Here is a 23,050-nt window from a genome sequence, read left to right on the forward strand (position 1 = left end):
GGCGGTCCATGCCTGAACCCCACCCCAGTCCAATGGGGCAGTCACCAGGGCAACACAGCCTGTTCTCCCCCCCCCCCCCCCCCACCCCCGATCCTAGCAGGGCCCCCAGCCAGTGTCCAGCCTGGCAGCCTCTCCGTGTCCTACCTCCTTTCTCTCCCAGCAGCCACGGCGCCAGTTTCATGATTTTCAAAAGTGTGAACCTCGCAGCTGGGAATTCACCCCAGTGGAGGCGGAGAATCGCGGAGGCCCGCTAATGATATGCCAACTACGTTTACTGTACATGCGTTCTGGAAAGCATTGACGCCGCATTGTCGAGGCGACGGAGAATTGCGATTTGGCATGAACCCGGCTCCACAATTTTGATGTTGGAACCAATTCTCTGCCCAATCGCGTTTCCCGATTCCAGCGTCGGAATGTCCTGAAAATGTGACGCAATTTAGGTCATTTTTAGGATTAATCGGGCCAAATTTAGCAACAGCATTGAAGCCTTTCATCACTTTGCTATTTGTTAAACAGCCATGGTACTGGTTAGAAGAATGTGAGAGTATATGCAATGAAGCGAAAGAAGCCTTACTGAAGTCAGAGCTGTTGGTTTATTACAACCACAAAATAAAGTTGCAACTTGCTTGCAATGCCTCACTCTATGGGGTTGATGCAGTCATGTCACACATTATGTCTTTAGGAGAGGAATGTGCTTCACGCACTCTTACTGGCACAAGAATGACTTGCGCTCAGCTAGAAAAAGAAGTTTTGAGCATCATTTCCGGTGTAAGAAGTATCTACCATTACATTTATGGGCGTTATTTTATCCTTTTGACGGATCATCAACCCTTGAATACAATCTTTGGGCCATATAAAGGTGTAATTTCTTTGGCAGCTAATGGGTTGCAAAGATGGTCATTGATATTCTCGACACACACTTACGATACCCAATATGGCAAGGCAGGGCAGCATGCGAATGCTGATGGTTTATCATGATTGCCAATACAAGTCAAGCATGTCCCAGAAGAGCATTTTGTCGATATTTTGTATTTCTCACTCATGGGGCGGCATTCTCCCCTACCCGGCGTGACGGAGGGTGCCGGAGTAGGGGAGTGGCGCCAACCACTCAGGGGTCGCGTTCTCCCCACGTTTGGAGGCCAGCCCCGCGCCGGAGCGGTTTGCACCAGAAGACTGGCGCCAACACCCGGCGCCTCCGGCAGCGGGGTTGGCCGAAAGGCTTTCGCCGGTCGGCGCATGCACTGGCAGTGACGTCAGCGGCAGCTGGCCGCTGACGTCACTGCCGGCGCATGCGCGATGTGATGTTCCCTTCCGCTTCCGCCATGGTGGAGGCCGTGGCGGTCGCGGAGGAACATAGCGCCCCGATCGCGGGCCATCCCACCGTGGGGGCCCCCCCCCGGGGTCCGATCGCCCCTCCCAGGACCCCGGGGGGCCTGCTCGCGCCGCTGTGCCTGCCGTTCCAGAGGTGGTTTAAACCTCGATGGCGGGAGAGGCCTCCCAGCGGCGGAACCTCGGCCCATCCGGGCCAGAGAATTGCCGCAGGGGCCTCTCCGATCGGCGGGGCGAGATTCCTGCCCCCGCCACTTCCCGGGTGGCGGAGAATCTCTGCCACGGCGGGGGCGGGATTTTAGGCGCCCCCAGGCGATTCTCCGACCCTGCTGGGGGTCGGAGAATTTCACCCGTGGATAGTATACCTGTGACTTCATCAAGTGAAACGGTATACACTATATCAAGTTAGCTCCAAATCATCCAGCAATGAATGGATCGGCCGAACGTTTTGTGTAATTATTGAAGCATTCTATCGAAGCATCGAGGGACTAGGGGACATTATCAAGAAGAGCAAACCTATTTTTAATATCTTATCAGAACACTGTACATGCTATCATGCAAAGTTCACTGGCAAAGCTGTTGTTTGAAAGGAAACTACAAACACAGTTTGATTTGTTAGCTCCACCTGATATTTCAGAGATTGTCAAACAACAACAAGCACAAATTGCTGGGAGGGAGAAAATCTCTTAAAAAATGAACCAAGGAGAGAGTGCTAAAAGGAGTTGCACCACCAACGAGAAATGGATACCTGCTTTGACCCTACCAAAGACAGGTCCAATATCATACACCGTACAGAAGGATGAGGAAAGAGTTTGGTGACGTCATGCTGATCAGTTGCTTGCTGCATGAAGTGAGTTTGCAGAAACGTCTCAAGAGGTTCTACCTTCAGAAGATCTAGAAAGCTATACTTTGGAACATAGACCAGAGACAGTGACAAGTTCAGATTCAGTTTCTGAGGACATTTCAATGCCAACGCCAGATACTGAAATAGTTATTCAAGAAGTACCATCCCATGCATTGGCACCAGTACTGGGGAAGAGGGGACCTGTTCGGATGGAACGGTCTTCATCTGAATCATGCTGGGGCCAGAGTCCTGGCGAATTGTATAACTACACTGTAGAGAGGGCTTTAAACTAAAAAGTGGGCCGGGGGGGGGGGGGTCAGTTGTGTGGAGAATTAGAAAATCAAAGTTAAAGGAGAGGGTTAAGTGCAGGTTATTGACGAGGATTTTCAACTGGCTAAAGTAGCCAAAGCCTCAGGAGAGGTTGAAACTACGCAGAGAGTATAGAAGGTGGCAAAAATCTAACCTCAGCTGGAGCAAAAAAGGTGACAAGTATGAGAGGGGAGATGGTCAATGCAGGACGGAGGGTGTTGTACCTAAATGCGCGCAGTATACTGAACAAGGTAAACAACCTTGTTGCGCGCATTGAAATTGGCCGGTACGATGTTGTGGGCATCACAGAGACGTGGCTGCAAGATGATCAGAGCTGGGATCTAAATATCCATGGATAGGTGTCCTTTCGAAAGGACAGGCAGATGGGATAGAGGGGGGGGGGTTGCATTTTTCGTAAAGAATGAATTTAAATCGATAGCTAGGAGCAATATAGGATCAGAAGGCATAGAATCTCTGTGGGTCGAGTTGAGGAATCACAAAGGAAAAAGACCCTGATGGGAGTTATGAACAGGCCCCCTGGCAGTAGTCATGATGTGGTGTAGAAAATAAATTAGGAGGTAGAAAAGGCATATAAAAAATGGCAATATTACAATAATCATGGGGGACTTCAATGTGCAGGTGGACTGGGAAAATCAGTTTGGTAATGGATCACAAGAAAAGGAATTTGTGGAATGTCGAAGAGATATTTTTTGGAGCAGCTTATGAAAGAGCCCACAAGGGAACAGGCAATTCTGAATTTGGTGATGTATAATGAGGCAGACTTGATTAGGGGACTTAAGGTGAAGGAACCCTGAGGGAGCAGTGACCACACAATATGATAGAATTTACCCTGCAGTTTGAGAGTGAGAAGCTGCAATCAGATGTAACAGTATTACAATTAAATAAGGTAACTATAAAGACATGAGGGAGGAGCTGATTGGAAAGGGAGTCCAACAGGGAAGACGTGGAACAGAAATGGCAGGAGCTTTGGGGGGTTATTCGGGAGGCACAACAGAAATTCATCCCAAGGAGGAGGAAACATGCTATATAGGATCATATATATAGGGAGGACGAGGCATCCATGGCTGACGAGGAATGTCAAGGACAGCATAAAAGCAAAAGAAAAAGCATACAAAGTGGTGAACATTAGTGGGAAGCCAGAGGATTGGGAAGTCTTTAAAAGCAAGCAGAGGACAACTAAAAAAACAATCCGGGGGGGCGGGCGGGTGTCAGGGTGTGCTTCTCAGTATTGTGTTGGGGGTGGGCCGTTGGAGGGTGAGGGGGGGATGCCAGTGCCAGGCACAGGGGAGTCAGGGGGTGCATCCGGGGATGGCAGGCAGGATTGGTGTCAGTGGGCCGATACCAACTCACCTGTGTGGCCCGGTGGAGGTCATTCATCTTCTTGCAGCACTGGGTGACGGTCCTCCTGGTCGCACTCCCAGCACTGACGGCTGCTCCCACCGCTTCCCAGGCGGCACAGGCTGACCTGTGGTTGACCCTTCGACACCCTTTGGGAAACAGGATATCCATCCTGGACTCAACCGCGTCCATGAGCTTGGCCAGGTCAGCATTCCCGAATCGTGGAGCTGGTCTGCGCGGCGGCATGGCTGCGTGCTGCCTGGCGTTGGCTCTGCAAGATCGGTTTAAGTGCTGCTCCCCTCGTTAGTGGGGAGCTGCAGGGTGCTGTCAGGCGAATCAGACGGCAGGACAGTCATTTGAGGCGTAACGCCCCTGGAGCATCATTGTGCCCTAATTAATATTAGATACCGGTGACGGACCCGCCGGATTGGCCGCTGGGAGACACCTGGCAGATCCCACTCGCTACCACACTTAGAACAAATTCGGCTGGATCACGCCCTTCGTCTCAAATTGGGACAATTCCCCCAAAATGTTTAGTAAAATAATATTGATCTATAACTGAGAGGGAATCAATGGGGATCAGCTTTTTCCCAAATTAAGTGCTGTTTTCCTGTTGCAGACTTCGGACTGACCCATTAATGAATGGAATCAGCACAAGCCCACGTCAGTTTTGGGAATATTTTTGAAGCCAGCATTGCAGCCTCCCCTCTGAAATGTTAACATGTCTGTACTAGCTATGAAGTTGATGTCAAGCTAATGAATTTGAAATGTGAAAACTAAGAGAGGGCGGATTAAGGCGGACGTAGGGGTTTGGGTGGGGTGGGGGTGGGGTGGAGTAAATTTAACCTAACCTGCCAAGCAGAAACAGGTTTGAGTTTGGGTCAGATGTGTTGTGTTGAAACGGGCGATATTTGATTATAAATGCCTGCTGACTGCTCGCTTTGCTGTGTGTTATTAGTCAAGCCTGTGGTTGCGGTTACAGAGAAAAAAACAACCAGTTAGCATGAGAAAGCAGACATTTTAAAAGCATTGATATGAAGACCTTATAGAGCATGGAGAATGCCATCTCTGCAGATCTCCATGGCACAAATCACAATAAGACGCTCATGACAAACACCAGCTAATTTTGCTTTTCTTCAACTTAAAATGGCAATCAAGCAATGCATAAAATAGAAATCTGACCCAGGTCCATCTCTTTTCCATCTGAAGGGCTCGGTTAAATTTGCCCAATCTACATTCCTTGCTGCGATAATGTTGAGGAACCTGCCTCCTCGTTGCTCCATGCTTCCTCCTCTATCTGGTAACTCTGGGTCCTGGATCTTCTACCTGAGAGGACAAAAGGCAAATCAATCCAGGGCTTATCAGATAAAAACACTCACACCAGGACAATGTACAGATTTATTTTCCTTTACATTACTGTTTAGCATATCTAGCAATACAATTCGACATTTCATCATGCACTGGGGATCAAATTGCAGTGTCATTTCCTTTTCAAAACAATATATTTTTATGAAAGTTTTACATTTTTATGCTGTATGTTAAAGATAGAAGAGACAGTTACAGTTTACACGTTCTTTTTGGGTATCACCCCGTTCCTTGTTCCCCCGCTTCCCCACCCCCGCTAACCTTCCCCCTCCCCACCTCTCTTCTTTCGCTGTTGCCGGGTCTTTTCCTTGGCCCTATCCTTCACCATGGGTGGTTGTTCGGTGTTTATCTGTGAGCAGTGCCCTCGTTTTCCCTTCCCTCTCCCTGTTGCTTCGCCACCCATCCCTTCTTCTCCCCTCTTCCCCTCCTGTTGTCGTCCTGCTTTTGAGTGTTATCTTTCGTGTGCCTTTTTGTTGGGCCCTCTGGTCCCTGTGTCAATACCAACATAAAACTTCAAGTATTTTTGCTTTTAACTACAAAGCTGTTATGTAAATACAAAGTTCTGACGACTTGCAAAGTGCTACTTCAAGTAGAACAACTGTACAAGAGTGTTATTGTCCAACAGTGATTTGCGGGAATATATTTAATTTGGGAAAAACTGATTGAAAGATGAGTCAACGGACATGACCATAGCCAAAAAGCTTAACTATGAATCAACTATTGTCAATTTTGTTCAATATTACATGTGCAATTTTATTGTTCTGTCTGACCAGTGACTGGTGCTGAGGGGACACTTCAGCACACTGTATTTGGCAGAAATTATAAGCCAGCAGATCGTCCGTCCCATACTCTTTTGTGTTCCAGAGCTTTTGCTGTTTTGAAACAATAGGTGTATTATCGCTGAAGTGTGACAGAAAGTATTACAGTGAAGGGCGTTCTATAAGAAAGACATTTAACTTATCACCAGTCAATCTCTTGTCGTCTTCAAGTAGAATAATCGCACAAAATTATTCTTCTCTATCTGTGTCTTGCATATGGCATGTGGGGTCAAGTCAAGCACAGTCTTCAGTTGAAAGGAGGTTAAAAGGCAGGGGATAATTGGAACAAGTGCACAGACGCAATCCAGCCCCCCTTTTAACGTCATATTTTCTGCTCTTATTTTTCTAATGCCATCATTAAATCTGACATCTACACTTAATGGAAAATTGCTCATGGAGACTTGTCACACTGTAATTATACTCTGATCGTGCCATCATGCCTCTACAGGCTGAGATACGTAGTTACAGTGTGACAAGTTTCCAAATGCAGCTTTTCCAAAGAAGGTTGGTCGGAAGTACGCACAGATTATAAATAAATTCTTAATATGATGCATTGATGCAATGCTGAATAATGGGAAGCAGCTCTCAGCGGCATGAATGGTAGGGATTGGAAGAGAAAATTCAATGACTCTGCTTCTGTGTTTGCATAACTGATCAGGATTTCGAAATCACACATTCGAAAAACCTGCTCCAATTCAGAGAATTCTAATTTTCTCCTTCCTCTCACAAGTGAAAGTAAAAAGATAATGACTAGCGCTCAAAGGGAAACCCCATTGGCTGGCTGGTATCTTCCTTCGTCAATGTGACAACACCCCCTAACCCAGGCAGTAAGCACCTCAGCCACCTTTCCTCTCGCTTTCTTTTTTTCCTGTCCTCCAAGTGAAGAGTTTACAGTTCACCAGTCATTGACAACCAGGACACACATTTAATCCCTTGGCCATTTTCTGCATGTGACTCTAAAAACATAGAAAAACCGACAATCCTGATGCCGTGGGGAGGAGCAGGGGCGAAGACCGGGAATTGGAGCACAGACAGGGTCTCCTGTAATCTAAACAGAGCACGCACCGATGTAAAAGTCCCTTCAGGGAGAACATGGACCGAAGATTAAACAATGGTAAAAGCATTCTGGCTGCAATTTACAGTCACGTTATTTCCACAATTTCATATCATTGAACACATTCGAAAAACCTGCTCCAATTCAGAGAATTCTAATTTTCTCCTTCCTCTCACAAGTGAAAGTAAAAAGATAATGACTAGCGCTCAAAGGGAAACCCCATTGGCTGGCTGGCAGGACGGAAAATTCCGCTGCCGGCAGGATGGAGAATCCTTTCATTAACTATCCCACAGAGAACCCTCTTAATATAAACAAATGTCCATGAGCCCAAGATTTTTGATGCTTTACTTGCAACTCTGGCTTCCAAAAGATGACGACGGCACAGTACAGTGGTTAGCACTGCTGCCTCACAGCACCAGGGACCCAGGTTCAACTCCAGCCTCGGGTGACTGACTGTGTGGAGTTTGCACCTTCTCCTCGCATCTGCGTGGGTTTCCTCCAGTGTTCCAGTTTCCTGCCACAATCAAAAGATGTACAGGTTCGGTGGATTGCCCATACTAAATTGACCCTTCGTGTCCAAAAGTTTAGGTGCGATTACTGGGTTATGGGCATTGGGTCGCGGCATGAGCCCAGGGAGGGTACTATTTCCAAGGGTTAGTGAAGATTCAATGGGCTGAATGGCCTCCATCTGCACTATAGAGATTTTATAATTCTATTCTAAAAAGCCTTGCTGTCTTGCAAACAGGCATTAAAAAAACATGACTGCAGCAATCATACACACACTAACCCAGGTTTTTAACCCTTACTGCATCAAATACCTATAATACAATATATCTGAAATTCCTACATTCATCACCTGAGGCCGTGTTGGATCATCCTCAGTCTATCCAGCTAACCTGGTGATGTGAGAAATGAAACCGGGAAATGCAGGTGGCACACAATACATCAAACAATGTCTGATGAGAGAGAAACTGTTTCAGTTCTCTGATCTTTCATGTTCAAGTTGAAAGTCAACTTGCTGAGCAACATGTGTGTCTCTCATGAACCAAGATTAACTGCACTGCAATATCATATCATAAATGAATCCCAAAATCCGTTCCTGACCAAATGGGAAAAAGTCTTTAAAATGTGACAACCAGTTTTCTCTATTTGGGCTGTGGGTCGATGTGAGGAATATTTTGGTTCTGTGCTGCTCAGTGTATCTATCTGAAACCTCATGGGCGCAGTGGAGAAGATCAGAAAGCTCCCGCCATTGATGTCACTTTAAGTTTTGAAATGCCCTTCAAATAACACTTTTCTCTAGTTGATCTTTGATATCATTTTCTGCAACATCCATTCACCATGACGACTAATTAGAGCTATTATTCTCTTTGAAACCTCATTGCCAGGGAAGCGATCAATCAATATAGCTCACGTGGCCATGTGCTCATTCAAAGTTCCTTTCCCAAGACCCTGTTCAGCAACCCTTTTCCGATATTCCTGGTACCGAACAGACGGCATAAATCCAAATTGTGTTGTTAAAACTTGCTATGCAAGGTCTAACCATCTGACCATATTTTTTCGAAGGTCATTTCCAGTAGTTGATTGATTTTCACTGTCTCTCTGTGCCCATTATGTGTAACTGGGAGAAGCATTTTGCTTGAAATAAATAAAGAGAGCATCATGTTGTAATTTGACACGAGAATCAATATTTCTGGGAGCCAAATAAAACAACTTTGCAATATTATGGTGGGTAACGTGCAAACATCCAGCAGAGCTATTTACAAGTCATGTAGGCTCCAGCTTGTCGAGGAGTAATCATTAAAACCCGAGAATTCTCAATCAACATCATTATACAGTTTATCCATCACTATCTCATAGCTGTTCATGAGATCTTGCTCTGCATCAATTGGTTTATGAGTTTCTTACATTACAATATGTTTAGATGAGGTTACCAAGTGGGCTAAGGATTGGGGGGTGTAGGGGTACTATGTATGTCGGTGGGTGGCAAAAGGTCCCAGAGATGCACTGATTACATTTGACATCAGGAGCTGGCAGCCCCATCCAACGAAGGCGTTGGAAATGGATGCTGTGACCCACTGTGCCAAAGATTGCAGAAAGTTCCTGAAGGATGAGCTCTTTGGTCACCGCCACGCAGGATGTCATTTGTGGCTTTGAATAGGGATGTTTCAGTGCTGAGATAGGGGAGCAAACCAATTGGAGACATCCAAATATGGAGTTGCAGGAAGCATGGGCAAGATCTGGGAGGCAAACTGTAGCTAAGGACTTTGAAGTGAAAGGGAAGGTATACTTGGGATGGTATATTCAAGAATAGTGGAGGAAACAGCAGAGTTTTTGAGAAGCGGTAATGATGACAGCAATTTTGAAAGGGCATTGCGATCATTCAGGTGGCACAAGCAGGAAGACTAAGTATTCTTTTTACAATACAAGAGTAAACTTGCTACCATAGTGTACAGCAATAAAGTCCCAACCCAGGACTACCAGCACTGCCAGTCACGTTTAGGGCCTGCATTTAAAGGCCTCGGTTTACAACTCCGCTTGCTACCAGGGAAACTCATACTCCACGAGCATATGAGGAGAATAGGTCGGGAATTCGGCCCATTGGGGGCGGAGCATCATGAGTGGACCGACCGATGAGACACCATTGGCATTGCGACTGCGCGGATTGGAATCGATTCTCCGCCTGTTCACCAATTGCGATTTCGGCGGCGGGCAACCGAGAATCCTGTCCCCTGTCTGGTCTCCGGCTGGCGAGGTATTTCTACTGGGCCTCTTTCTTCGACTCTACCTTTCTGCTTAAGATGGGGAACATTAAACTGAGTCTGGTCTGGAAGTGCTGACCCATTAATAGTTCCGCAGGCACCACTCCTGATGTTGTATGTGACATGGTCCTCTAATTAAAGAGGAACCATGCTAGTTTGTCTTGAGCGAACCTGTGGTTTGCTTTTCATGCCGCTCTTAAATGTTCGGCTGGATGTTTGAGGAAGGGTGAAATGGTGCCGTATTATGTGCTTCACTCTATTATGTGGAGATGCCGGCGTTGCACTGGGGTGAGCACAGTAAGACGTCTTACAACACCAGGTTAAAGTCCAACATGTTTGTTTCAAACACTAACTTTCAGAGCACTGCTCCTTCCTCAGGTGAATTCACCTAAGGAAGGAGCAGTGCTCCGAAAGCTAGTGTTTGAAACAAACATGTTGGACTTTAACCTGGTGTTGTAAGGCTTCCTGCTGTGCTCACTCTATTAGTCTTCATAAATGCCTAGAGTTCCCTACTCGTCCAATTGTCCATTACGAGGACCACTGGTATCCCGTGGGTGCTGAATGACTGTTGGAGTCTCTCTATGGTGGCGCTGGAAGGATTGGAGGCCATCCCATGCACGTCCATCAATTTGGAATGGACGTCAATTAAGATTAAAAACATAGATCCCATGAATAGTCTTGCGAAATCTGCATGCACCCGTACCCAGGATCTCCCTGGCCATTTCCACGGGTCCAGCAAGGCTGACAGCTGGAATGTCTGATTCTCTTGGCAGGACGGGCACTGTTGCACCGTGTTCTGAATGTTCGCATCACGTTCGAGCCACCAGACGTAGCTCCTTGTGAGCATCTTCATTTTCGTGACTCCTGGGTGGCTATTATTGAGCTCCTCAAATATTGGCCGCTGATCTGGGTGCGGGACGATCACTCGGGCTCCCCACAGGACAATTCCGTCTTCCACACTTGGTTCTTGGTGTTTTGCAAGGAAGAGATTTAAGTCCACTGTGTGGTGTCATTGTAGTCCGCCACTTAGGATGGCGTGGCATAGCTTTGCCAGTATAGTGTCCTTTTGGGTCCAAGTTTGGATCTGTGTGGCGAAAACTGTCAGGGTGCCCATGGAATTTAGAGTCATAGTGACTTCGTCCATCACTGGTGGGGGGCAGGCTACCGGCAGCAGTAGGAGCCCCTGGGCGCCGGTAAAACAGAGAATCCTGCCGGCGGAGAATCCCGCCCAGGATATCTGCATTTGCTATTGCGTTCCTGGCCGATGCCAATAATAGTGCCCAGCTATGGATCCCGGCAGAAGTGATGGGCAGGATCACCTTGTCCTCTTGAAAGAAGCCAAATAGAGGTTTATGATCTGTGACGATGGTAAAGTGTCATCTGCAGACGTATTGATGAAACTTCTTTACTGCCAACATCATGGCCAATCACTCTTTTTAAATCTGTGCATATCTCCTCATTGCATCTGCTAGGGTCTTGAGTGCATACATGATTGGTCGCTCTGTGCCATTGTACAGATGGTACCATTCCTACTCCATAAGGAGGTATTTGCATTAATATGAATGGTCTTGAGGGGTCATAATGTTCCAATATTTTAGATGACAGCAGTTTCTTCTTCACTCTCATCTTGTGGTGTTTGACACAACCATTTCTTATTATTTTTTGACTGTGTGCAGGCATGCCAGCAAGGTGATTTGATAGGGCATAGATTTCCCATAAAGGTCAAACATGGGTAAGGAAACCTCTTGCTGATTATCATGCACCACCCTCAGCTGATGAATCAGTACCCCTCCATGTTGAACACCACTTGGAGGAAGCAGTGAGGGTGGCAAGGGCACAGGATGTACTCTGGGTAGGTGACTTTAACGTCCACCACCATGAGTGGCTACCAGCACCACTACTGACCGAGCTGGCCGAGTCCCAAATGAACATTGTGCAATCATCAGCCAACGTCCCCAGGACATACCTGGGTAATTTTCCACATTGCCAGGTGGATGTTTGTGTTGTGGCTGTTCTGGAACAGCCTCATTCAGGGCACAGCTGATTCTGGAGCACAAGTCTTCAGTACTATTGCCAGAACATTGTCAAGACTCCATACCCTTTGCCGTGCTCAGTGCCATTTCTTGATTTCACATGGAGTGAATTGAATTCGCTGAATATGAACAGTTCCTAAGTGCTTCAGATGTGACTCAAAGTATCATTATAATAATAATAATAATAATCTTTACTGGTGAACTGCCCAAATTGGAGAGGGAGGGTCCTCGAAATAACACTTGACAAAGGGAATTCTGAAGAAGAGGATGAAGATAGTGATGATTATGAATTAATTATCCTGGGCACAAGAAATTTTAGTGTTCTGATGAATATGTTAGTCATGGACCACTTTAACTGTGCAGTACTAAACAGTGCATGTCATACAACTGTATGTGAGACAGACAGGTTAAAATGTTATCTTGATTCACTATGTAGTGAGGATCGACAAAAGGTTAAAGAACATGAAAGTACTGTTCACTTTCAGCTTGGCGGTGTTTAGCATATTGAGATCAGAAAAGAGAGTAATAATTACTTGTAAAATAGCTGGAGTAAGGCATTTAACAAGTACTAATTTCACCGTTACAGAGTAATCCTTCTATGAAAAAGGCACAAATTTAACTTAACATGGAGCTTTATAAAAGAATTGTGTCTGGAAAGCCAGTTGATCTGCAGTAGACCCAATCAGGATATTATTGTATGTCCTAAGCAAACCCTGATATTTTTTTCATCAGTGTTAGACAGGTACCAATGCATCTGGTGACAAGAATCAGACTGAAAAGAAATAAATTATCCTAACATTACACAATTTGATCACCGTGCTTGTCAAAAGATTAAAAACCCTGCTAAAAGATGGATGTGATCTTAACGAGGTAGTTCCCATGGATCTTAAAGTATAGGACCAAGATAGAAAATATTTTAATTTGACAATTTTTAGACATGGCAACCAGATATAGGGCTGGATTCTCCGATCCTCAGCCCCATTTTTCTTAGTGGTGCACTGTTTGCACAACAGCATGATTATGCACAAGCAACCTCTCTCTTCCAGCTCTCCAGTCAGTTTGCGGTCACCAAGATTCTCTCTTCCCACCAATTGTCAATGAGATTTCCCACTGAAACCACCCCACACCGCCAGGTAACCCATGTGCGGGGGTGCACTGCCAGCAGGAAAAGAAAGTCCCAATGGTCAGAGAATTCCGGTGTAATAATACAGCATTATCTATAAAATTGGCAGAATGGTAGCATAGTGGTTAGCACTATGGCTTCACAGCGCCAAGGTCCTAAGTTCGACTCCCAGCTTAGGTCACTATCTGTAAGGAGTCTGCACGTTCTCCGTGTCTGCGTGCGTTTCCTCCGGGTGCTCCGGTTTCCTCCCAAAAGTCCCAAAAGACGTGCTTGTAGGTGAATTGGGCACTCTGAATTCTCCCTCAGTGTACCCGAACAGGCGGCAGAATGTGGCGACTAGGGGCTTTTCACAGTAACTTCATTGCATTGTAAGTCTACTTGTGACAATAAAGATTATTATTAAAATTGCTTACTCCAGCTATTTTACCTGGAACTACAAGAAATTTGATTGGTCATTTGAACTGGTTGTGCACTCAGACGAGACCAGATGCCAGTTTTGGCATTAAGTACTCCCATGAAATGCCCTAAAGTTGAGAATGTTTCACGGCCAAATAAAATATTGAAGAAAATTACATCTGGGGTAATGAGTTCTTAAGTTCTTATCCTTAAGTGACCCTCAGAACATGACATTCGTCATTTTTAGAGATGCTGCACGTGATCACATTTCTGATGGATATTGTAGTGTAGCTACGTTCAGAATATTTCTGACGGGTGCAAACTGGAAATGTTGTTCTTTAGCTTAGGAAACTAAGGAAACAAAAAGGTTTGTAAAAGCACTTTAGCTGCTGAAACATTGTCTCTAACTTTGCTAGATTGAAGCAAATGCTAGAGAGGAAGGAAATCTTTAATTAAATGAGTGGGTGCGGTGGGGGAGCTGTTGAGTGTAGATAGAAGGTATGCGGAGGCCCCGGAGGAGGAATTGCTGGGGGAGCGGCGTAGCCTGCAGGCCAAGTTTGATTTATTGACCACCAGAAAGGCGGAGACACAGTGGAGGAAGGCGCAGGGAGCGGTCTACGAGTATGGAGAGAAGGCGAGCAGGATGCTGGCGCATCAGCTTCGCAAGCGGGACGCGGCTAGGGAGATTGGTGGAGTGAAGGATAGGGGTTGGAATGTGGTGCAGCAGGGGGCAGAGGTCAATGGGGTCATTAGGGAATTCTGGGGGCAAAACTTTTCAGGGAACTGTACCGGTCGGAGCCGCCGGTGGTGGTGGGGGGGGGGGGAGGGAAATGGAGAGCTTCTTGGCCAGGCTGCGATTTCCAAGGGTGCAGGAGGAGCAGGTGGAGGGACTGGGGGCGCCGATCGAGTTGGAGGAGCTGGTCAGAGGGATTGGCCACATGCAGTCGGGGAAGGCGCCGGGACCGGATGGGTTCCCGGTTGAATTTTATAAAAAATACGCGGACCTGTCCCTGTTGGTTCGGACCTTTAACGAGGCATGGGAGGGGGGTGTTTTTGTCCATGACGATGTCATGGGCGCTGATTTCCCTGATCCTGAAGCAAGATAAGGACCCCTTGCAGTGTGGATCATATAGGCCAATTTCACTGCTGAATGTGGACGCCAAGTTGCTGGCGAAGATCTTGGCTACTAGTATAGAGGACTGTGTGCCGGGGGTGATACATGAAGATCAGACGGGTTTTGTGAAGGGGAGGCAGCTGAACACTAACGTGCGAAGGCTGCTAAATGTGATAATGATGCCGGCGGCAGAAGGAGGCGGAGATTGTGGTGGCATTGGATGCGGAGAAGGCCTTTGATAGGGTTCAGTGGGGGTACTTTTGGGAGGTGTTAGAGAGGTTCGGGTTTGGGGAGGGGATTATTAAATGGGTGAGGTTGCTGTACGAGGCCCCGATGGCGAGTGTAGCGACAAATGGGAGGAGGTCCGAGTACTTCAGGCTCTACCGTGGGACAAGGCAGGGGTGCCCCCTGTCCCCCTTGCTTTTTGCTTTGGCAATTGAGCCTCTGGCCATGGCGCTCAGGGAGTCGGGGAGGTGGAGGGGTCTGGTGCGCGGTGGGGAGGAGCACCGAGTGTTGCTTTATGCAGATGACTTGCTGCTGTATGTAGCAGACCCGGTGGGGGGAATGCCAGAGGTGATGGAGATTCTTGCTGAGTTTGAGAGTTTCTCGGGCTATAAATTGAACCTGGGCAAGAGTGAGCTGTTTGTTGTACACCCGGGAGATCAGGAGGAGGGGATTGGTAGGCTCCCGCTAAAAAGGGCAGTGAGGATTTTTAGGTACCTGGGGGTTCAGGTGGCTAGGAGTTGGGGGACTTTGCATAAGCTTAATTTTACTAGGTTGGTGGAGCAGATGGAGGAGGAGTTTAAAAGGTGGGACATGCTGCCGCTGTCGTTGGCGGGTAGAGTACAGTCCGTAAAAATGACGGTACTCCCGAGGTTTTTGTTTCAGTGCCTCCCCATTTTCATTCCGATGGCCTTTTTTAGGAGGGTGAACAGCAGCATTCTGGGATTTGTTTGGGCGCACGGGACTCCGAGGGTGAGGAGGGTCTTTTTGGAGCGGGGCAGGGATAGAGGAGGGCTGGCACTGCCCAACCTCTCTGGGTACTATTGGGCGGCTAATGTCTCGATTGTAGGCAAGTGGGTAATGGATGGGGAGAGGGCAGCATGGAAACGGATGGAGATGGCGTCCTGTGGAGGTACGAGCCTGAAGGCACTGGTAACGGCGCCGTTGCCGCTCCCTCCAACGAGGTGCACCACGAGCCCGGTGGTGGCGGCCACCCTCAAGATTTGGGGGCAGTGGAGGCGACACAGGGGGGGAAGTGGGGCGCTCGGTGGAGGCCCCGCTGCGGGGGAACTACCGGTTTGTCCCAGGGAACATTGATGGCGGGTTCCTGGCGTGGCACAGGGCGGGCATAAGGAAGTTGGGAGACCTGTTCATTGACGGGAGGTTTGCGAGCCTGGTTGAGCTGGAGGAGAAGTTTGAGCTCCCCCCGGTGAATATGTTCAAGTACCTTCAGGTCAAGGCGTTTGCTAGGCGGCAGGTGGAGGGGTTCCCTTCACTGCCCCCGTGGGGGGTAAGGGATAGGGTGCTTTCGGGGGTGTGGGTCGGAGATGGGAATGTGTCTGACATCTACCAGGTGATGCAGGAGGTGGAGGAGGCGTCGGTAGAGGAGCTGAAGGCTAAGTGGGAAGTGGAGCTGGGGGAGCAGATTGAGGAGGGGACATGGGCGGATGCCCTGGAGAGCGTGAACTCCTCCTCTTCATGTGCGAGGCTTAGCCTCATCCAGTTCAAGGTACTGCACAGGGCTCATATGTCCGGAACGAGGATGAGCGGGTTTTTTGGGGTTGAGGACAGGTGCATTAGGTGTTCGGGGAGCCCAGCAAACCATGCCCATATGTTATGGGCATGCCCGGCACTGGGGGAATTCTGGCAGGGGGTGGCGAGGACGGTGTCGAGGGTGGTAGGGTCCAGGGTCAAGCCAGGCTGGGGACTCACGATATTTGGGGTTGGGGTGGAGCCGGGAGTGCAGGAGGCGAAAGAGGCCGGTGTTTTGGCCTTTGCGTCCCTAGTAGCCCGGTGGAGGATCTTGTTGCAATGGAAAAATGCGAGACCCCCAAGCGTGGAGACCTGGATCAATGACATGGCGAGATTCATTAAGCTGGAGAAGGTCAAATTCACCCTGAGGAGGTCGGTACAAGGGTTCTTTAGGCGGTGGCAGCCTTTCCTCGACTTTCTGGCTCAACGATAAGGAACTAGGTCAGCAGCAGCAGCAAACCGGGGTTGGGGGGGGGGGTTTCAGGGGTTATTGTTTAAGTTAATTTGTTAATTGTTAATTTATTTTGTTGTTTATTGGGTTTGGGGGGTGGGGGGGGGGGGGGGGGGGGGGGGTTCGTTACATGCGTTGTTACGGGTGCCGGGGGTTGTTTATTATTGTTATTATTATTATTGTTCTGTTGCCATACATTTTTCAAAAAATTTCAATAAAAATTATAAAAAATAAAAAAAATGAGTGGGTGCGATTGTAGTGATATCATGGTTGCGTTGTAATTCATTGACTAACCACTAGGAGTCTCATTAATATATAAGGAATGTTAGAGTTAGGTGACTGCAAACTGACTGGAGAGCTGGAAGAGAGAGGTTGCTTGTGCATGATAATGCTGTTGTTCATCTGTTGTTTTGTACATAGTTGACCCAGAATTAATGTTAGTAAATTGTTCATAGCTTTAGTTACAAGTGTTCTTGTAATATACATCGGGCCATCCAACAAGAACATTACATGGTACCAGGCTAAGATGGTATTAAACATTGCAAAAACACTATCAACCTGCACAACGTCCACAGCGATTTGAAGATTTTGCAGAATGCCAGATTAACAACATGGAGTTGTTGAAGCCACCAATGAGTCACAGATTTCATGGGAATGTGGACAGTAACTGGCATGTGTTAAACAACAATTTAATCTGTTTCTTACTGCATTAAATTTAGGAGAGCAATCACATTTGCGTAAGATAGCAATGCTCCTGACAGCAGCAGGGCCGAAAGCAATTGTGTTTAATACGCTTAAATTTGCAACGATGATAGTAAAAATTTTAATGAAGTATTTTGAAGATTTGATGAACATTGCACTCCCAGAAAGAATTAAATTTATGAACGCTGTGTGTTTAGATCATGTTTACAGAAGACAGAATGGTCCATAGAGCATTGTCACTGATTTAATGCTAAAAGCAAAAACCTGTAATTTATCCATTAAAAAAAAAATGTTTTTATTCGGTTTACTGAGACATGGTGTAAGGTCCATAGAGCATTTTGTCACTGATTTCATGTTAAAAGCAAAAACCTGTAATTTATCCTTTTTAAAAAAAATGTTTTTATTAGGTTTTCTGAGACATCGTATAAATACAAATATACACTGAATGGGAAAGGTTTTTTTTGACAACATTTTTACTAATGCTATTTACGTTTCAATCAGTTTCTTATTATTTATTTGCATGAGCTTTGACTTTGGACCGTTTCTTCTCCTCGTTCTTTTCCCGCCTTTTGTCTTGCTGTGTTCATTGTGGCCGTTGTCTTCTCCTGCGTTTTCTACCCCATTTGTGTTCCTCTCTACTTTCTCTCTTCTGGTTCCCCTCCCCATTGTTTTTTCCCCACCCCTTCCCCTCCCACTCTTCTTCCCTACTTCCCCCCTTTTCTCTCGCTGGGTTTGGCTACACTTTCTTGTTTCCCGGGTCTTCCCTCTCCCCTCTCTCCTACTGTGGCTTGGCTACCTCTTCCTAGCTCTTGGCTACTTAGTTGCTGGCCACAAACAGGTCCCATGTTTGGTGGAAGCCATCTTCTGACCCACGGATGGCAATTTTGATTTTCTCTATTTGGAGAAACTCTGATAGGTCGGACAGCCAGTCTGCAATTTTAGGTGGTGCTGCTGACCGCCAGCTGAGCAGGATTCTCTGGCGAGCGATCAGGGAAGTAAAGGCAAGAGCGTTCGCCCTTCTCCCCATGAACAGATCTGGCTGGCCAGATAAACCGAAGACTACCACTTTCAGGCATGGCTCAACCCTAATCCCCACCACTTTGGACATTGCCTCAAAGAAGGCTGCCCAGTACCCAGCAAGTCTGGGGCAATACTGGAACATATGGTCATGGTTGGCCGGGCCTCCTTGGCACAGTTCACAGCTGTCCTCCAACTCTGGGAAGAACCTAATCATTCAGGTTCTGGTCAAGTGGGCTCTATGTACCACACCTGTAATTTTTCTGTGGTGGAATCTGCCATGATTTGGGACCACATTGTGTTTGGTCTGAATGAAAATTAGCTGAGGGAATGGTTGCTGAGGGAAATGGAGCTGTCTTTGGAACAAACAGTTAAGATTTGTCAGGCTTACAAGCTCGCAGCACAGCATTCTCAAATGTTTCTCAGAATGGCGGTGTCTTCTTCAAAAGGAGGGAAACTTCCCTCAAAAGGAGGGAAACTTCCAAAAAAAGGTGGGAAAGTTCCGGCAGCTCCTCGCACACCAACAAACAAGTTAAAGATCAGAATAAAGTATTCCTGTCTAGAAGATGTGGTCAAAGGCACAAATTAAGGCAGTGTCCAGCGTTTGGCAAGTTTTGTTCCAGATGCAAAGGAAAAAAAATCACTTTGCTCAGAATTGTTACTCTATGCTCGGTATAGAGAAGGTGGGCATGAACTGGGGATCCATTCGGTATGGAACAATTGGGCGCGGCCGTTTTGGCGCGGCCGTTTGGACGTAGCCGTTTGGGCGCCATGGGACAATGGGGCGCAGCCAATTTGGCGCGGCCGTTTGGGCGCAGACGACAGAAATTTTTTTAGTTTTTGTGGCTAGTAAATTTTTTGTCAATGTTTTGTCAAAGACGTAAAGGAATCCGTTATGAACAAATTTTTCTTTACCACGTTTCGTTGATACTTCCTCAGCCATCATATGGGTATGCGAATTGGTTTAGTTAAAAAATATATAAAAAGATGGTGATAGAACGAAACACTTGTGACAGCGGACCCGCACCAGCAGCCAACTCAACTGAGGCTAATTTACAAATAAAGAAATGTTATTATGGCCAAAACGTCCGGCGCCAAAACAGCCGGTGCCAAAATGGCTGGCGCCAAAACGGCCGCGCCCAAATGGCTGCGCCAAAACGTACCTAACCCGGATCCATTTGTCCCAATATAAGAAAAGAACAGACTGAAACCGCCATTGTTGGGTGAGGAGGTATATGTTTGTAACATGTATCTCTGCAAATAAATGCTCAGAAAAGCTTTGACAAAGTGTCATCCAGACTCAAAACGTTCAGTCCCTTTTCTTTCCACAGATGTGGTCAGACTTTCTGAGATTGTCCAGATTTTCCTGTTTATGTTTCAGATTCCAGCATCCGCAGAATTTGCTTTTAGCTTAGAAAAGTGTCTCATTATTGCAGTATTTTGCTTTTTTTCTAAAGATGGCTCTCATTCTATCTTTCAGTACCTGGCTTTCTGGCAAGGAACAGATAAGAGATAATCTGGAGGAAGAAGCGTGTCTAATTTGTACTCATTGCTGTTGAGCTATTCTATGTTTCATTTATTCACTGTTCTTCAATCTCCCCAGCTAACCATTATTTGTCATGTCCAGGCTTGCTATCACACAGGTAATAACTGCTATCCTGGGTACATAAATTTTTACCAACTTTCACAGTGAATCCTAATTTAAGAATTTGCTTGGCTCGGTCATTTAAATCACAAGGCTGTGGGTTCATTCCTCATTTTAAGGCTGTGCCAAATAAAATCTATGCTGACATTTCAGTAAATTTAATTCTTTCAAGCGTCAGTGATATATGATTTGTCACACGCTGGCATTTTGGCTTGCAGTTTTAAAATTCCAACAATCATTACACGGTCATCTGGATGCATCGTCCTGTGGAGGTGGGGGAGGGAGGCATTCTCACTGTAAACTTCATCCTTAAATAGACCAGATGTTCGAACTACTTGTGAAGAAATTCTCAATTTGGCCTCCTTACAGATTGGACAAAGCATTGTGTTAATTTCCAATTCCACAAGTATGTTTTCATTGAAATTGGTCAATTTTTTACTGACTTAGTAAATACTAGTTAGTTTTCAGCTGTGCCTCGACCCATACATGCTTCAACCTCATCTGACGACATCAAAATTGATTGAGCAAGGTTGATCTGGTTTATTACAAGAGTAGATTTTTTGCTATATGCACGTCATTATTTTTCAACACAAGACCCATCACCAAAAATCACTTGTAACTCACTGAAGCAGCCAATTGTTGGATTGAGTTCAGCAAACCGTGGAAAGTGAAATATCTGCGGTCCACATATAATAGCCATTGATAAAGTGAGAAAGACACAACATCAAAGCTGTAGTAAGCTGGTGACATTGAATTTATTAATGTTGTCATTTGAAAGATATTGTTTGCCTCAGATTCCTTAAATTTATATTTTTCTTTCAGAAATTCAGAGCTTTTGTTAATTCCCAGAATTGAATTCCAACATGGTCATGGTTCACAAATCATAGTAATCATCCAGAATGGAAGAATAAGTGGATAGGTCTGAGAAAGTCTATTATTCCTTCCCCATTAATGTTGGAAAGATCAAAACCATTATCCAGAATTCTTCAGCCATTCACTGATGGCGGGTTTCCCTAATCCAGCCGGCAGTGCACCCCTTCAAGGTGTTTCAAGGTGTCAATGGAATTCCCATCGACAGCGATAGGAGCAGAGAATCCTGGCACCATCAAACAGTGCGCCAAATTCTCCGTCCTCGCTAGCAGCGATAGCGAGGCGGACTCGCAAGGGAGAATCCCGGTCACTATCTCTGGTCCCTGCCACAGACTCCATTCCCCAAACACTGACTCCATCTCACTCCTCGCCCACTGTCTGAGGCTCAACCAAATCATTTTGCACCCGCCATAAACTCGAGCTCATCCAAATATCCGCTGCCCATTTCCTAACTCTCCAAGTCCATCCATCTGCCCCGAGTTCACTGATCTACATTGGCTCCTGGTCTGGCGGTGTCTTGATTTCAAAATTCTCACCCGTGCTTTCAAATCCCTCCATAGACTTGTCCCTCCCTATGTTGTAATCTTCTCCAGCCCTATAGAGCACTGTGCTCCTCTAAATCCGGCCCCTTGAGCACCCTCAATTTTAGTCATTCCACCACTGATAGAAGTTCGGGAATTTCCTCCTTAAACCTCTCTACTATACTCTCCTCCATTATAATAATAATGATAAGTTTGGGTGGCACGGTGGCAAAGTGGTTACCACTGCTGCCTCACAGCGTCAGGGTTCCGGGTTTGATTCCGACCTTGAAGTTCGCAGTTTCTCCTTGTGTCTGTGTGGGTTTCCTCTGGGTGCTCCGGTTTCCTCCCACAATCCAAATATGTGCAGGTTAGGTGAGGTTACTGGGATAGGGAGGGGGACTGGATCTAAAAGTGCTCTTTTAGAAGGTCGGTATAGACTCGATGGGCCGAATTGCCTCCTTCTGCACTGTTGGAATTCTATGGACTTTCATTCAAGTAACACATTTGTACCACAAAGTCTGTGAATTTGCACTATGAATAACATCAAAAATTCTTACATGGACTCCGTAATCAGGTTTAAAATTGTGCAAAAATGTGACAATCAGGCAGTACGATAAAAAGGAAACAAATTCAGCAGGTGACAGGGAGTTAGTGGATGGGCTATTAAAGAAAGGATAATGTTGAATTAAAATTGTATTCGAATTATAAATCAAAATATCATTCCTACATCCCTGGAATGAAGACTTGTCATATGAGGAGCGTTTGAGGACTCTGGGTCTGTACTCTGAGTTTGGAAGGATGAGGGGGATCTTATTGAAACTTGCAGGATACTGTGAGGCCTGGATAGAATGGATATGGAGAGGAGGTTTCCACTTGGGGGAAAAACTAGAACCGGAGGCCATAGCCTCAGACTAAAGAGACAATCTTTTAAAACAGAGATGAGGAGGAATTTCTTCAGGTTGAGGGTGGTGAATCTGTGAAACTCTGCTGCAGAAGGCTGTGGAGGCCAAATCACTGAGTGTCTTTAAGACAGAGATAGATAGGTTTTTCGTTAATAAGGAGATCAGGGGAGAAGGCAGAAGAATGGGGATGAGAAAAATATCAGTCATGATTGAATGGCGGAGCAGACTCATTGGGCCAAGTGGCCTAATTCTGCTCCTATGTCTTCTGGTTTCGTGGTCTAAAAACACTTAAGTACTTAAACATTTCATTGTGGACCTGAACCAGATAAGGAATAGAGAGCCATATCAGTAGCTTTCCATCCTGCAGGGCTGAATTTAGTCCAACATCTTCGTTACTATGATTGGTCTGGGCATGGTGGGGATAATCAGTTTTGAAATTGGGTAGAAAGAACAGGAAATGCTGGACAATCTCAGCAGGTCTGACAGCATCAATGGAGAGAGAACCAAAGCTAACTTTTGGAGTCTGGATCACTCTTTGTGAAAGCTCGTCAAAGACTCAAAACCTTCGCTCCGTTCCTCTCTCCCCAGATGCTGTCAGACCTGCAGAGATTGTCCAGCAATTTTTGTTTTCGTTTCAGCATCCGCAGTAATTTGCTTTTGTATTGAAATTGGGGTAGGTTG

At 46.3% G+C, this 23,050-nt stretch overlaps 1 long non-coding RNA gene across 1 annotated transcript in view; it reads right to left on the reverse strand.

The window, feature by feature from the left end:
- LOC119951408 overlaps nt 1-23,050 on the reverse strand; it is a 174,132-nt gene that overhangs the window by 115,196 nt on the left and 35,886 nt on the right. The window contains exon 2 of the long non-coding RNA XR_005457611.1: nt 5,024-5,167. This is a non-coding gene — a long non-coding RNA (uncharacterized LOC119951408). The remainder of the gene's footprint in view (nt 1-5,023; nt 5,168-23,050) is intronic.

The sequence above is a fragment of the Scyliorhinus canicula genome, chromosome 17 (assembly GCF_902713615.1).
Source record: "Scyliorhinus canicula chromosome 17, sScyCan1.1, whole genome shotgun sequence".
NCBI classification, from domain to species: Eukaryota; Metazoa; Chordata; class Chondrichthyes; order Carcharhiniformes; family Scyliorhinidae; genus Scyliorhinus; species Scyliorhinus canicula.